The sequence below is a fragment of the Mirounga angustirostris genome, unplaced genomic scaffold (assembly GCF_029215605.1).
Source record: "Mirounga angustirostris isolate CCGP_5_RB_7025 unplaced genomic scaffold, mMirAng1.0.hap1 SCAF_4, whole genome shotgun sequence".
NCBI lineage: Eukaryota > Metazoa > Chordata > Mammalia > Carnivora > Phocidae > Mirounga > Mirounga angustirostris.
Genome location: NW_026991712.1, coordinates 95,161,310 through 95,175,158, shown reverse-complemented (window position 1 = coordinate 95,175,158; position 13,849 = coordinate 95,161,310).

Here is a 13,849-nt window from a genome sequence, read left to right as displayed (position 1 = left end):
GGACTTGGCTGGGCTCTCCTGCTGAGATAGAGGGGACTTCTCTAGTTACAGATTTACCGTGCGGCGCCTGGGGAAGCACACAATCCCGCCGCTTTAGGAGGCCGGCGGAAAGGCTTCCCTCCACAGCCGCCTCTCGTCCGCGGCGGCCCTCCCAGAGCCGCCCTTGGCCCCGCGCCCCTGGCCGCCAGCCTGGGGCCAGGGGCAGAGCTTCCAATTCCAGTTCACAGAGGGTTTGAACCAGAAAATGGATCCGAGTGGCAGCGGAGCGCAGTGTGAAGACCAGAGCCCCGACTGTGTTTTGGGAAAGAACCTCCGGTGTCACTTCTGAGGTGGCCTCTGCCCCGGCCCCAGCCCCCACTGCCCTCTCCGGCTTGGGACAGCCCGCGGGCCCGGTTACACGGTTACACAATCGAGCTTGCTCTGAACCGCGCTGATTTTCTTGCTGCCACGGCGTCTGCGGTTTGGGCGAGGAGGAGGGGCCGTGACCGTGCCCCAGATGGGAGCTCTACCAGTTTCCCAACACGTCCCTCCGCTCACCCCCACCACAGTCCTGGAACCTGGCTGAAGTCTGGCCAGGAGTCCTGGAAACTTAACCCTGTCCTGCCCTGGCCTCTGGCTCGGAATTCCAGGAGGCCATCCGGGGAAGGGAGAGGGACCCGGAGAGGAAAACCCTGGCTTTTGGACACCCCCACCCCCGCACCCCACCCCACCCCACCCCCCGCCGTCGGAATGTGCTGAGCTCTGTGCCAGGCCCCACCCCCGCCGCATGCCCCCATTCTGCACTCAGGAACAAGACCCGCTGCCCTTCTGGGGAAGTAGACCTCAGGCAGCCCGAGGGTCCTCGTGGTTATTGACCTCAGTGTGGGGAGGAGAAAGGAACACATCTTTTCCCTAAAGGACAACCCCCCCACCCCCAGGATAGGGTGGATCAGCCGGTGGGGGGGGAGGGGGGCCTGTGATGCTCCTTTTGTCTTCTTTTCTTCTCTCCCCAGGCAGAGCTGCCCCTCACGTAGGTTGGTGAGGACAGGGAAAAGAGAGACAGTGAAGCACCTCACAAAGGCGCTATTGTAGGGAGCCCGGGGCGGGTGGGGGCTCTCTCCCATTCAGCTCTCCTAATGTGGGGCTGGCAACCATAATCACCGCCTGTCACCCACAGAGGGGTGGGTGAACACGGAACATCTGGCTCCCGCAGGCAGGCGGTGCACGGGAGGGGTGTGGAGGAGGCGAGGTGCTCTCCCGGGAGGGCCTGGTGAGAGGGGTCCCGGCCGCCGGCCCTGGCTGCGTGGGACTGTCGCTGAGTGTGTGCGCCTGTGTGCACGTGGGGGGGTGGTCTCCTTGCGAGTGGGACCCACTCTCACAGTGTGATTGCTTACAAGCTGCCAAGAGGCTGGGGCCGGGTCTGTGGCGTTATCTCGATATGGCAGCAGACATCAGGGATGGGTTCTGGATGACCCTCAGGAGGGACTGGCTCTGAAACGGAGGGCCTATGAGAATTTGCCTCAATCCTCAATGAGAAAGGCAGAAACAGCCCTTCTTCATCCTCCTCCTCCTCCTCCTCTTCTTCTTCTTGCTTCAGTTTTCTTTGGAAAAGTTCACTCAGACTTTTCTGAAAGGGCAGAAATATCCCTGGGGCCTTGTCATTTATGACTTTTTGCTTTTCTTCTTTTTGGCTCCTGTACAATAGCTAGTGTGCTATTTTGGAAGCGTTTTGGAAGGTGAGTGAAACTGTGTGAGCAGATCCAATGAACTGTCCAAATTCATTAAACTAAATTATCTGCTGCTCAAAGAGAGCTCCTCAGTAGCTGAATCCTCTCATCCGAAACCAACCTCAGCGCCCCTTCTCAGACCCTCTATAACCCATCACTTGGCAGAGACAGGTTGTGACCTCTGCTTTGGGTTGAACAAAAGGCAGTGGAAGGCAGAGCCTCTCATGGGGGAGAGGGGGCTAAACGCCCAAAGAGAAGCCCCCCATCTGCCCCCAGCCCCTGGCCTGACAACGCTAAGCTGCCAGACGTTGCCTCTCCATCACAAGGCCCGATGGAGAGGGGTCCCCTTCTTCCTACTCCAGTGCCCAGTCTTCTGCCCTAACTCTCAAGCTCTCCTCTTTGTTCTCAGTATGTTCTCCTCCCTGGGGCTGGTCTTTGCGACTGCCTGCGGAGAAACCACGTGTTCATCTTGCCATTTTCATCAAGGAGACTGAGCCAATGTTGTCTGAGCCCCGGATGGTGGGGAAGGAAGGGCAGTGATGGATGAAGTTGTTGATTCAGCTGTCATGCTTCCTCTGGGACAGGGCTCCGGGCTAAGCAGGAAGCAAAGCCCTTTTCCTCCTCCTCCTTCAGCGAGGGGTTTCCACTCGCACCCCTCCTAGTGCACGAGCCCCTTCCTTCCCTGAGGCTCCTGCGATCCTCCCTAACTCTGCTCCCAGTTCTCTACCCGTTTAGGTCAAACTGCGCTCATTTTGAGAGGTGTTGCGGTATTTGTCCCAGTCTCCGGGGATGGCTCTCTGTAGGACCTGCTGTCCAGCCTCCCTGTGGCTGCCTGGGCAGGGCAGTGTGGTCTCTAGTGCAAGAGCTCTGCTTGTGTGTTTTGGGGGGGATCCCTCCACCCTTAGCCCCTATCAGCAGCTGCTGTCTCTTCTGGCTCCTCGGCCCCAGCATCCTGGACGCTCTGTCCTCTTCTACCCATGCCACCAGCCACCACCGAGGCCGATAAGCTCTCCTCTGCCTGCTCTTTAACTTGTGCTCTCACAATGCAGAGCTTAAAAGATTAAATCTTTGTTTATGGATTTAATAACGCCACAGAAGAATTATAAATGTGGAGGCCAATGTATTACTTTAAAGGGCAGACCTCTCAGCACTGTCTCTCCAGAACATGGGTTCTGACAATATCTAGAGTTGGACACCTCTCCAGAGCCCTCCGGCATGACCCCCGGGGGTCTGCCCCGCCACCCAAGCTCCACCTTCTCTGAGAATGGACACCCACACTCCCTGGCCTTGGCTGCGTGGCCCAAGGGGAACAAATCACATTCTCTCTCCTGGGGATTTAGAATTGCAGATCAGAGATGTTAGATGTGAGAAAGTGTTTGGAAGCATCTCTTGCCCTGCTTCGGAGAGACAGCAAGAGCCAGCCTGCAGAGGGGGAAGGATGAGGTGGGTGGACAAAGGCCGAGGCCCTGCAAGAGGGTCGCCGAGCATGTGTTCTCTCCCTACCCATCCCCCTGTGCTCACCCTGCTCGGCCTAGCCTGGCTTCTCCAAAATGCCCGACTCCTTAAAACAGATACTCCCCTTCTTGTTTGCTTTTCTTTTCTTTCTTTTCCTTTTTCTTTTTTTCTCAAGTTAGTATGAGTGGGTTTCTATTTCTTACAACCTGAAGACGGACAACTCATCCTCAACTTACCTCCCCACCAAAAACATTCACCCTGTCCCCTGGACTGCTGGGCAGGGGGCCTTGACCCTCTAGGATGTTCCTCCCTGTACATGACCCAGAGGACACACCAGGATAATGAAAGAGCCTGTGTAAGCCTGTCATACCTCCTCCCTGTCACCTTGCGGATGGTCGCGCGGTTGCCCTTTCCTGCTGTGTTCATTCGTGGTGTGTGGTTTCTTTCTCCAGCAGAGCTTATGGCTCAGTGTTCTCTGCGGCAACCCTTCTTATTGGAAAGCGCGCGGACTTTAGAGTCTGGCAAGCTTGGAGTCCGAGTGCCTGCGATCTGAGTCTGGTCTGCCGCTTCCTGCTCTCGTACCTTGAGCAAGTTACTCACTACCTTATCTATAAACCAATAGTATCTGCCCAATAGGATTGTTGCTGCGAGGATTAGAGCCGATATATGGAAACTGTTGAGCAGTGTGGACAATCAGTATGGGGCTCTGAAACCCCACTTGCTTGGGGTTTCCACTCGCACCCAGCAGAGTCAGGTGCCTTCCTGATGGGCCCCAATTTACCCTGAGCACATTGCAGCTGTGGCCTGCATCACCATGTACTGTATCTTGCTCATCTTTGTGTCCCCAGGGCCTGACCCAGAGCCCAACTCATAGATGGGGCCCTTTAAATACTTGTCTTCAGGTTCCCCCATTAGACTGTGAACTCTAAGAACTCTGGGCATATTTGTCTCCTAACTCAGGACCTAACCCAGAAGGGGCACATTGCCAGCACGTGGTAAATGTTCTTGGCGGCATCCTTCAATTCAGTTGGACAAAGACAAGCTACAGAGAAATGCTGAAAGCAGTCTCCTTCAACTGCAGAACATGCTGGCCTTCCCATGGTGATGATTTCTAGCTCTAGCATCTAAAGGCGAAGTCTCACACTAGGCCGGCACATCTAAGCCCTGTGACCACAGGGGAGGAAGGCAGTAAAAGTACAGAAGGTAGTGGAAGCTTCTTGTTTAGCAGCTGGGTCTGGGTCCTGGCAAGGGTTCTGGAGTAGGGAAAGCTGCTCCCACCCTAGCCTTGCGCCCCGCTCCTTGCCGCTTACTTGACCTCTGTGAGCCTCCATTTCTTCACTCATAGAATGTGGGTAGTCGTACCCATTTCACAGATTACTGTGAGGACTGAATGGAGCAATTCCTGTAAAGCAGTGAGCCCCGTGCCTGGCACATAGTAGGTGCTCAATAAATGTCATTTCTATTATTGTTAGTAATGTCATCATGATTGTAGACGTCTTTTCAGAGAGCAAAGTGCTTGTGCATTTAATCTCCTTTAATCTTTACAACAATTCCATGAGAGAAGCAGGTCTCCAGGAGCCTGAGGGGTACAGAGATTGAGACAGTTGGTCAAGGCCACGTGGCTAATAAGTACTGGGGCAGAACCTATGTCTTGGAGGCTGTGTGAGGTGTGGAAAGAGCTGGAGCTCCCCACTCAGGCTGAATTCAAATCCTTGCTCGCCCACTCCCTAGCCATGTCAGCCTGAGCGCACCAACTCTCTGGGCTTCAGGGAGTATTACCTACCCTGGAGCTGGTGAGGAATGGATGAGCCAGTGTTTACGAAACAGCCAGCAGCAAAGCATCCAGAATAATAAAGGTGCTCAGTAAATGCTCATTCCCAGGGCTGATTCTTGCTGTCTTGTCCTGAGGAGTATGCTGGTGGCCATCTCTGGTGTTCCAGACCATTTGTCTCGATCCAGTGGCTCTGGCTACCTTGTCTCTCCATTTGTACACTGTCTGTAGGAAGACAGGCCACCCGTGGCCCAGCGTAGATCTCCGCATTATCAGTAACAGCAGGAGACAAGATATCCCGCGCCTGCACCTGTCCCCTTTTCTCTGTGCCTAAACCAACCCTACCAGCAGTGATGTGTGTGTTTGGTTTTTGGGTTTGGGTCATCTTCCCCCTGCCCACCCTTTTTTTTTAAATGTAGTACTCCCAAGCTGCCTTTTTCCTTTTTTTTTTTAAAGATTTTATCTATTTATTTGACAGAGACACAGCGAGAGAGGGAACACAAGCAGGGGGAGAGAGAGAGAGGGAGAAGCAGGCTTCCTGCCGAGCAGGGAGCCCGATGTGGGGCTCGATCCCAGGACCCTGGGATCATGACCTGAGCCGAAAGCAGACGCTTAACGACTGAGCCACCCAGGCGCCCTGCCTTTTTCCTTTTACCATATTTTCTCTCAAAGATATTTTAGCTGTTCAGCATGGGTCCCTGGTAGACATCACTGTTGACTTTTTGGACTTACCTTGCTGTTGATCTTGACAGATCCTTCAATGCCGTTTTGGGTGCACTTGGTCTTACAGATATTTATGACCGTACATTGCACATGACTTTTGTTTTGTAGCTGCTGAATGTTGTATTCCAGACCAGTAAATCCATGCAGTTGTCAGGTGCATGGGCCGTTCCCCATCTATTCTGCTTGCCCTTTTGGAGGAAGGAAGATAGTGCAGACAGAGCACAAGGGAGAGAGGAAGACCCTTCTTCTTGGTGTGATTGGTCCATGTGGCTGAGTGTCTCGGCTCTGCTCTGCATTGACTGTGTGATCTTGAGCCAGACACTAACCCTCTGAGCCTCAGTTTGGTCATTTGCAAAACAGGATTATGGGACCTGGATTACCACTTCAGAAGATTGTTGAGGTTCAAGCCCTAATACATAAAGCTTTTAGCACCCCCAGGAATAAATCTTAGGGATCACTGAGTTTGGCTCCCTCATTTTACAGCTGAAGAAACTGAAGCCCAGAGAACCTTTTGAAGGCAAAGACCATACCTTATCCATCTTTCTATCCCTGGATCCAGAGTCGGGTGCATCCTGGGCATCCAGTAAATATTTTGTAAATGAGTTGAGTGACCAGCTAGCTCACAGTGACATATCTATGGTTAACCTCTCGATGACTCAGAGTTACTATCAACCTCAATTCCTATACTGTGCAGCTATGCCATGATGCCTTCGGAGCCATTATGCTGAACAGAACGTGGTTACTATGCTTTTCCGCTTACGTTTCTTCTCTTACCTCTCTCACTATCACCTGTCAGTTCTCCCTGTAGCCACTGGATCCACTCAGAGCAATCTGCGTCACTTTCTAGATCTGTCCCTTCTAGGCTGGAACAGAACAAGAGTGAAGGGCTTTGAAAGATTTAAAGTTGGCACCATGATGGGAGTCCCAAGGAGTGTGGCAGAATATTCCACAGACAAGAAGCGCAGCCTCTTTTAAGCTGGGAGTGGCCGGAAGTCATCTGGTCTCATCCCCTCAAGACATACAAGTATTTTCTAACTCACGGTACCCTTTCTACACATGGCGTGATTAGTTTCCTTGGTGAAGCAGGTGCATGAAGTAGCTGGTACTGGCTGAGCAATGTGCTGGTTTCTGCCCCCTCGACCTGGATTCTTTGGAGTTTAAAAAAAAATTTTATTGTTATGTTAATCACCATACATTACATCATTAGTTTTTGATGTAGTGTTCCATGATTCATTGTTTGTGTATAATACCCAGTGCTCCATGCAGAACGTGCCCTCTTTAATACCCATCACCAGGCTAACCCATCCTCCCACCCCCCTCCCCTCTAGAACACTCAGTTTGTTTTTCAGAGTCCATCAAGTGACCTGGATTCTTAACTCCTTTTCCCTCCCAGCCCAGGGGAGGGAAACACACAGAGATGTGGATTTCTCCTCTCATTTCTGATTATGACCTAGTAAATTCCCTTTTCTTCTCTCTGTCCTTGCCAGCCCTCCTTAGTCCTGACTGAGGTGAAATATTTTTTGCTGTTGTAAAATAGTAAAGGTGTAAACTAGGAGCACTCGCTTAATAATAATTCAGGAGGTAAAGGGAGACATGGGGGAAATGTTAGTCATATCGCTGGATTTTAAATTGAGATAGGAGTAATGTCATTTATATCAAACTTCAATATTCAATTGAAAGCCTGTAAATTGCAGATAGGTTATCAGCGGTAAAGTGGGATTTATGTTCTGTGGGTTTTTTTAACGAGGGCAACTCAGGCAGCTCAACACTCGTATTGATTGCCGTCTGGAAAGCACCAGCTGGCTCATCCTTGCTGTGGGCAGTGCAGGGGAAGGGCTCGGAGCAGACATCGTGGTCCATGGTGTAGGCGATGTCCATACCTGCCTCCCGGGGATGGTGTGATGACTAAAGGAGATAATGTATGTGAAAGAGCTTTGTAAATCATAAAGCACACAAATGCCTACAAATGTTGGCTGCTCACAATATCCGTTTCAAAATTAGCATCGATGTCTCGTGTCTGTGCTGGGTTTCGGGCCGCCAAGGAACGGGGCAGGCCGTGGAGACTGTCCAGCAAGAAGGAGCAAAGGGATGCTGTACAGATGAGAAGTCGTAGCTCGGGGAGTGGATTATTAGGAACAGAAGGAACTTGTAGATGTCCCAGACTCAAAAAGGGGCTCCGAACGCTCTCTTACGTGGACCCTGTGTGGGATCGCACCGCTGTTAAGTGGTCATCAGCAGGCAGGGAAGACAAAGCCAAAGATGGCATTCGGATGGCATGGTGCAGAGCACACGAGAGAGCAGAGTGCCGCCCAAAGCCTAGTTCGCGGAGCAGGAAGAAAATCGGGGTGAGACACAGGCCCGAGTCAGGAGGGTCCCTGAGAGACGCTGACGTCTGAATGGAGCCCACGTGAGGGGCAGCATCTGTGGGAACACTTCAATGTCAAAGCCAACTGGGACAGACAATGGATTCATTAAAAACATAATGAATATTGATGAAGTATTTACTATGTGCTACATGCTTATTCACAATATTGAACAAGACAGATGTGGACGTGTCTTCGCATCCTGTGGACCGGGGGGATAACGGGATGAAACAAACAGGGAGCTACATGACGGTGTGGTGGGATTATGGGAGAGGAGGACCTTCTGCCCTAGCCTTGCCTGGGGGAGGGGAGGGGCAGCTTCCGGAGGCTCCGCAGCCTGAGCCCGAGGGACACCCCCGTGGGCTCCTCCTCACACTTACCACTGCTGTCACGACCACCCGGCTGGCGCATGGCAAGAGGCTCCCAGTTGACCTCTTTGTCCGCGGGTGTCTCCTGGCACCCACGTCACTATGTCTCACTGTCTGTCAGTATTTGTTGCTGGACCCATCTCCCCAGACGAGCCGTGGACCTGCCCTTGCCTGTGGGGAAGAAGACTGTCTCTCCACCGGGTCAGTACCTCGCGCTCCAGCTTGAGGGGTGTTTGCGGGAAATAGAAAGATGAAAAGGCAGGAAGGCACAGAGAGAGAAAGGAGGGTCTTTACTGTCCAGGGACTGTCCTCTCCTCCCAAGGATGTTCTCCACGAGCGTGAGAGGCCAGTGCCCCCCACACGAGGCTTTTTCACAGGTGTAAGCTCTGCAGGAGCAGCTAATCCTCTCCTGAATGGAAGATGTGCCAGAGGCCAGTGGCCAGAAGGCCACCTTCTGTTTCGCACACCGTTTTCTCTGCCGATCTCCTGTTGCCAGCCTCGCGTTCCCCTGGATCCTAGATTCACTGGGTGCAGCCTCGAATTCACATTTGCCTTGGGCTGCAGCTTCTGCGGGGCCACGTACCTCTGGGCTGGGCCGCCACATAGAAATAATAAACAGCAGGACTGTCTGCCGAGCCCTATGCCCCCGCCGGGCACGGCATGAATGCAGCGGTCTCAAGCCTCAAAAGACAACGGATCCCCCCAGCAAATTATTTAACGAGAGCCAGGTTTGTGCTGGTGGTCAAGGAGGACACCGTGATGAGGTTTGTGCCTCAGGAGCTGACGATTCGGGTGGGAGGTGTTACAGGTAGGATGATAAACAGGCACCCATTTCCCTCTGCTACCCAAGACCTCCTGAGTGGTCGAGGAGTAGTACCTTGAGAGGGGGTCCTTCGTAAGACCTCCAAGGAGGAAACGGTCATACTCCAATGAGGGAGATTTGAAGAGGCTCCGTAAAGGGGTGACATCTGAGGTCAGCCTTGGAGGGAAGACTGGACCTAGAGCAGGTTCCAGGAGAAAGGACGAGCGTGAGCAAGGGTGGGGAGGCGGGTCGGCACAGGCATGGTCAGGAAATAGCCACCAGGCTAGTTCTTTGAGAATATAAATTGCCTCTAACTGCATGACAGGTTTATTTTTTTTTTATTTTTATTTTTTTTAAAGATTTTATTTATTTATTTGAGACAGAGAGAATGAGAGACAGAGAGCATGAGAGGGAGGAGGGTCAGAGGGAGAAGCAGACTCCCCGCCGAGCAGGGAGCCCGATGCGGGACTCGATCCCAGGACTCCGGGATCATGACCTGAGCCGAAGGCAGTCGCTTAACCAACTGAGCCACCCAGGTGCCCTGCATGACAGGTTTAAAGCAAGAAGACTTGAAGGATTTTGGTTGGTATCAGGTTGATGTAAGCAGGTACTAGGAAGTGTGGCTGTTCCAAAAGATGAGCCTTCTTAGGCTGAGTAAGTAGAAGCCCAGCATTAGTGTGAAGGAGGGGAGACAGTCCCGTGTCGTTCTGCTGTAGTTAGGCTGGAGAAGCGATGTTCTCTTCCGTCCTGGGGAAGAGGACTATTAGAGCTGCTACTACTTATGAGGGACCTGCCACGGGCGAGGCTCCTGTGAGATGTTTGCATGCACTCTTTTTATTTTGATTTTGATGATTTTTTAAAAGATTTATTTATTTATTTCAGAGAGAGCTGGAGGGGTAGAGGGAGAAGGAGAGAGAATCCCAACAGACTCCTTGCTAAGTGTGGAGCCCGAAGCGGGGCTTGATCTCACAACACTGAGATCAGGGCCTGAGCTGAAACCAAAAGTTGGACGTTTAACCGACTGCGCCACCAAGGTACCCTGGCATGCGTTCTTTTTAATCCCAACAGCAATGCTGAAAACGAGATATTATTTTTTTAAAAGATTTTATTTGTTTATTCATGAGAGACAGAGAGAGAGGCAGAGGCAGAGGGGGAAGCAGGCTCCCCACTGAGCAAGGAGCCCAACGTGGGGCTTGATCCCAGGACCCTGGGATCACGACCTGAGCCGAAGGCAGCCGCTTAACTGACTGAGCCACCCAGGCGCCCCAAACTAGATATTATTATCTTCATTTTATAAGTAAGAAAACTGAGCCTTCGACAGGTTGTCATGGGCCAAGTTCCCTGGACAATAGAGTAGCTGACACCCCCTGAGAAGGCCTGTGGGAAATAAGAGCCCTGCCTTCAAACGTCTGAAAGGTCACCAGAAGGAAAAGAGGTAATACTTGTTTAATCTGGCCCCAGAGCATAGAAAGAGGCTCTCAGTACAAGTTCGTTGCACAAAAAGAGAGTTTCACTTAGCAAAAGGAAGAATAATCAGCTCTGTGCCAGAATGTTTTGTGTTATGTTTGGTGATGGTGAGCTCCCTGTTCCTGGAGGTGTGCAAGCAAATGCTCGATGAATGTTGGGTGGGGCTTTACAGAGGATGCAAGTGTTAGAAGGGTGCAGCTAGATGCCCCTTACAGTATTTTCCAACATTCAAGGGTTCTAGAGGGGAGGGCGGTCGGGGATGGGTTAGCCCAGTGATGGGTATTAAGGAGGGCACATATTGCACGGAGCACTGGGTGTTATACGCAAACAATGAATCATGGATCACTGCATCAAAAACTAATGATATAATGTGTAGTGACTAACATAATAAAATAAAAAAAAGGGGGGGAAACGTCGAGAGCAAAGAGGTTCAAAGAACGCAGGATGGCTGGCCGCAGGGCAAACCACATGGGGCATTTTAACAAATGAGAAGGGTTCTTCTGGCCATTGGGTGAGGGATAGAACTGGGCCCTGCCTGACCCCACCCCTGACTTGGCCTCAGGTGAAGTGTGCTGGAGAAGTTAGAGGAAGAAGACATTTAGCGTGTGCATTTCTGCCTAAGCAACTCTGCCTCCATTTTTCACAAGCTCTGGCTTAGGCAGGTGTCTGGTTGTGGTTTGAATCTGATTTGTTTGCATTTCTGCAGCAGGCGGCCGCTGTGACTGGCTGCAAAGGGACAAATTTGCTTTACACATAATATAATACAAGGGTTAGTTAATGAGTTTGCTCCCCCTCAGACAAGGGGAATCAACACACTTCCTCCAGCCTTGCCTTCGCCTGGTCATTAGCAGGGAGGCTGTTCTGTGAGCCTTGTTAGTTTCATGTGATCACAATTCACGGGTGATTTGCTGTAACTCCTGATATTAAAAACCTCTGAGTGAGACATGTGGAATGAATAATGCTCGGTAGTGAATTTGTTAATGAATTTCCTCTCTGCTCCCCAAAAGAAGGGACTGGCCAAAAAAAAAGGGGGGATCTTAGACCAGAGAAAGACCATAATACTCTGCAAATCAGCGTTCTTGATGATTCTGGAGAGAAAGCAAGCAGAAATTGCTTCTCAAAAAAAAAAAAAAAAAATCTGACTTCTGTTCTCAGGAGGGACTGTCATTAATTTCAGGGTAGAAAATGGGTTGGCATCCTTCCGGTATCCTTAAAATAGAATAAATAAGCAGTCACCTTAAGTGGAAAAAAAAGGAGGTTATGATCCAGGGTTTAAATAATCTTGGCTGGCTTCTGATTTGCATATATATGATAAAGTATGCCACTGTTCCAGAGGTTGATTGCTGGGAAAGTGGACTCAGGATGAATGAAAATCTGTTCAGCAGCAGGTGAGAAAGCAGTGGGACCTCCTGTCAACTCCTCCAGGCATGGTGCAGGTCTGTAAGCCCTCACCTGCTGCGTCGTGGTGCCCTGTTCCAGGCCAAAGACCAGGGCTGGCTTCCTGGACACATGACCCGGCAAGAGCACAGGGCTCCCCCCTTAGAAGGGCCCCACACTTGGTGTAATAATGCTCTGCTGTTGCTGTCTCGAAAATCTTAATTTTCTTTAAAGATTTTATTTATTTATTTGCGGGGGAGAGAAAGCACACAAGCAGGGGGAGCTGCAGGCAGAGGGAGAGGGAGAAGCAGGCTCCCCACTGAGCACAGAGCCCGATGTGGGGGTTTGATCCCAGGACCCCAGGATCATGACCTGAGCCAAAGGCAGACACGTAACTGACTGAGCCACCCAGGCGCCCCACAAAAATCTTAATTTTTGAAAAAGGAGCTCCTTGCTTTTATTTTGCACTGGGCCCTGCAAATTATTTAACTGGCCCTGCCAAAGATTCTTTCATTGATCAATGACCTGCCCTATGTTCATCTGCCTTTTCCACTTCTGGCTTTCCTTAGGAGGCCAAGTGATAAGAAGTTTACTCTATGAGTATTGGATAAAGTATATGGCTGTCCTTTAGAAAGGTGGACAATTTATTGTTTTTGTCTGCTAAGAAATAACGCATGCTAATTGTGGAAAATTTAAGAAGTACAAAGAAAAAAAAATCCATATACCCACCACACAACATATCTTTCCAGTCTTTTTTTTTTTTTTGGATACGGTTGTTTTTTTGTTTGGCTTTGTTTTGTTTTGTTTTGTTTTTTTGCTCCCTCTTTAGATGTAATTGGAGATATACTGAAATAATGTTTTGGAAAATGCTTTTAAAAAGTTCTCAATATAGTATGACATTTTCCCCCTACTTTTTTTTTCAAGACTTCATAGTATTGTAGTGCCCAAAATACCATCATTTGTTTAGTCCTTTCTGTTGGGCCAGTTCTATTTATTACTAAAAACATTTCAAAGAGAACACTTATAGATTTAAGACAAAATGAAATAGACTGTTTTTCTTGGGGTAGATTCTTAGAAGTCAGATTTAGTAAGAACTTTGGCACACATCACCGAATTCTCTCTGGGAAATTGTTCCAACGTACAGTGGGGAAGGGTGGAAGGAGGCCAAGTGAGGGTGTAGAAGAAATAACAGGACAAGGGAGCCCTGCGTGGTCCTTGGGCTCTGTGGGTTTCTTTTTTTTTTACTTTCTTCCCTTTTCTTTTTTTCCCCCCAAATTTTTCTTTTTTAAGATTTTATTTGACAGAGAGAGACACAGCGAGAGAGGGAACACAAGCAGGGGGAGTGGGAGAGGGAGAAGCAGGCTTCCCGCTGAGCAGGGAGCCCAATGCGGGGCTCGATCCCATGATATTACCTGAGCTGAAGGCAGACGCTTAATGACTGAGCCACCCAGGCGCCCCCCCCACCCCAAAGTTTTATTTCAATTCCAGTTACTTAACATGCAGTTGAGTTTCTTTTTACATTTTGATTGCGGTACACTGCAGTGACTTAGAACAGAGCTAGTTTGCCCACTAGACCAAAGCTCCTCCCTGGAGGAGGCTGGTCCCTCCTTTGGGCCTCCGCCCGGCACTGCCTCAAGGGATCTGACAGCCCCAGGGAGGGGAGCTGCCAGGAGCTGCTTCCCGGTCCTTGCTGTAGGACAAGGGCACTGTGTGCAGCGGGAACGTTTCAGGGTGCTAGGCGTGGCTGAATGTCTGTACTCTTTCCAAAGTCTCTCGGGAGGAGGAGAATGGCATTCCAAGCTTGACAGCCTCTATGG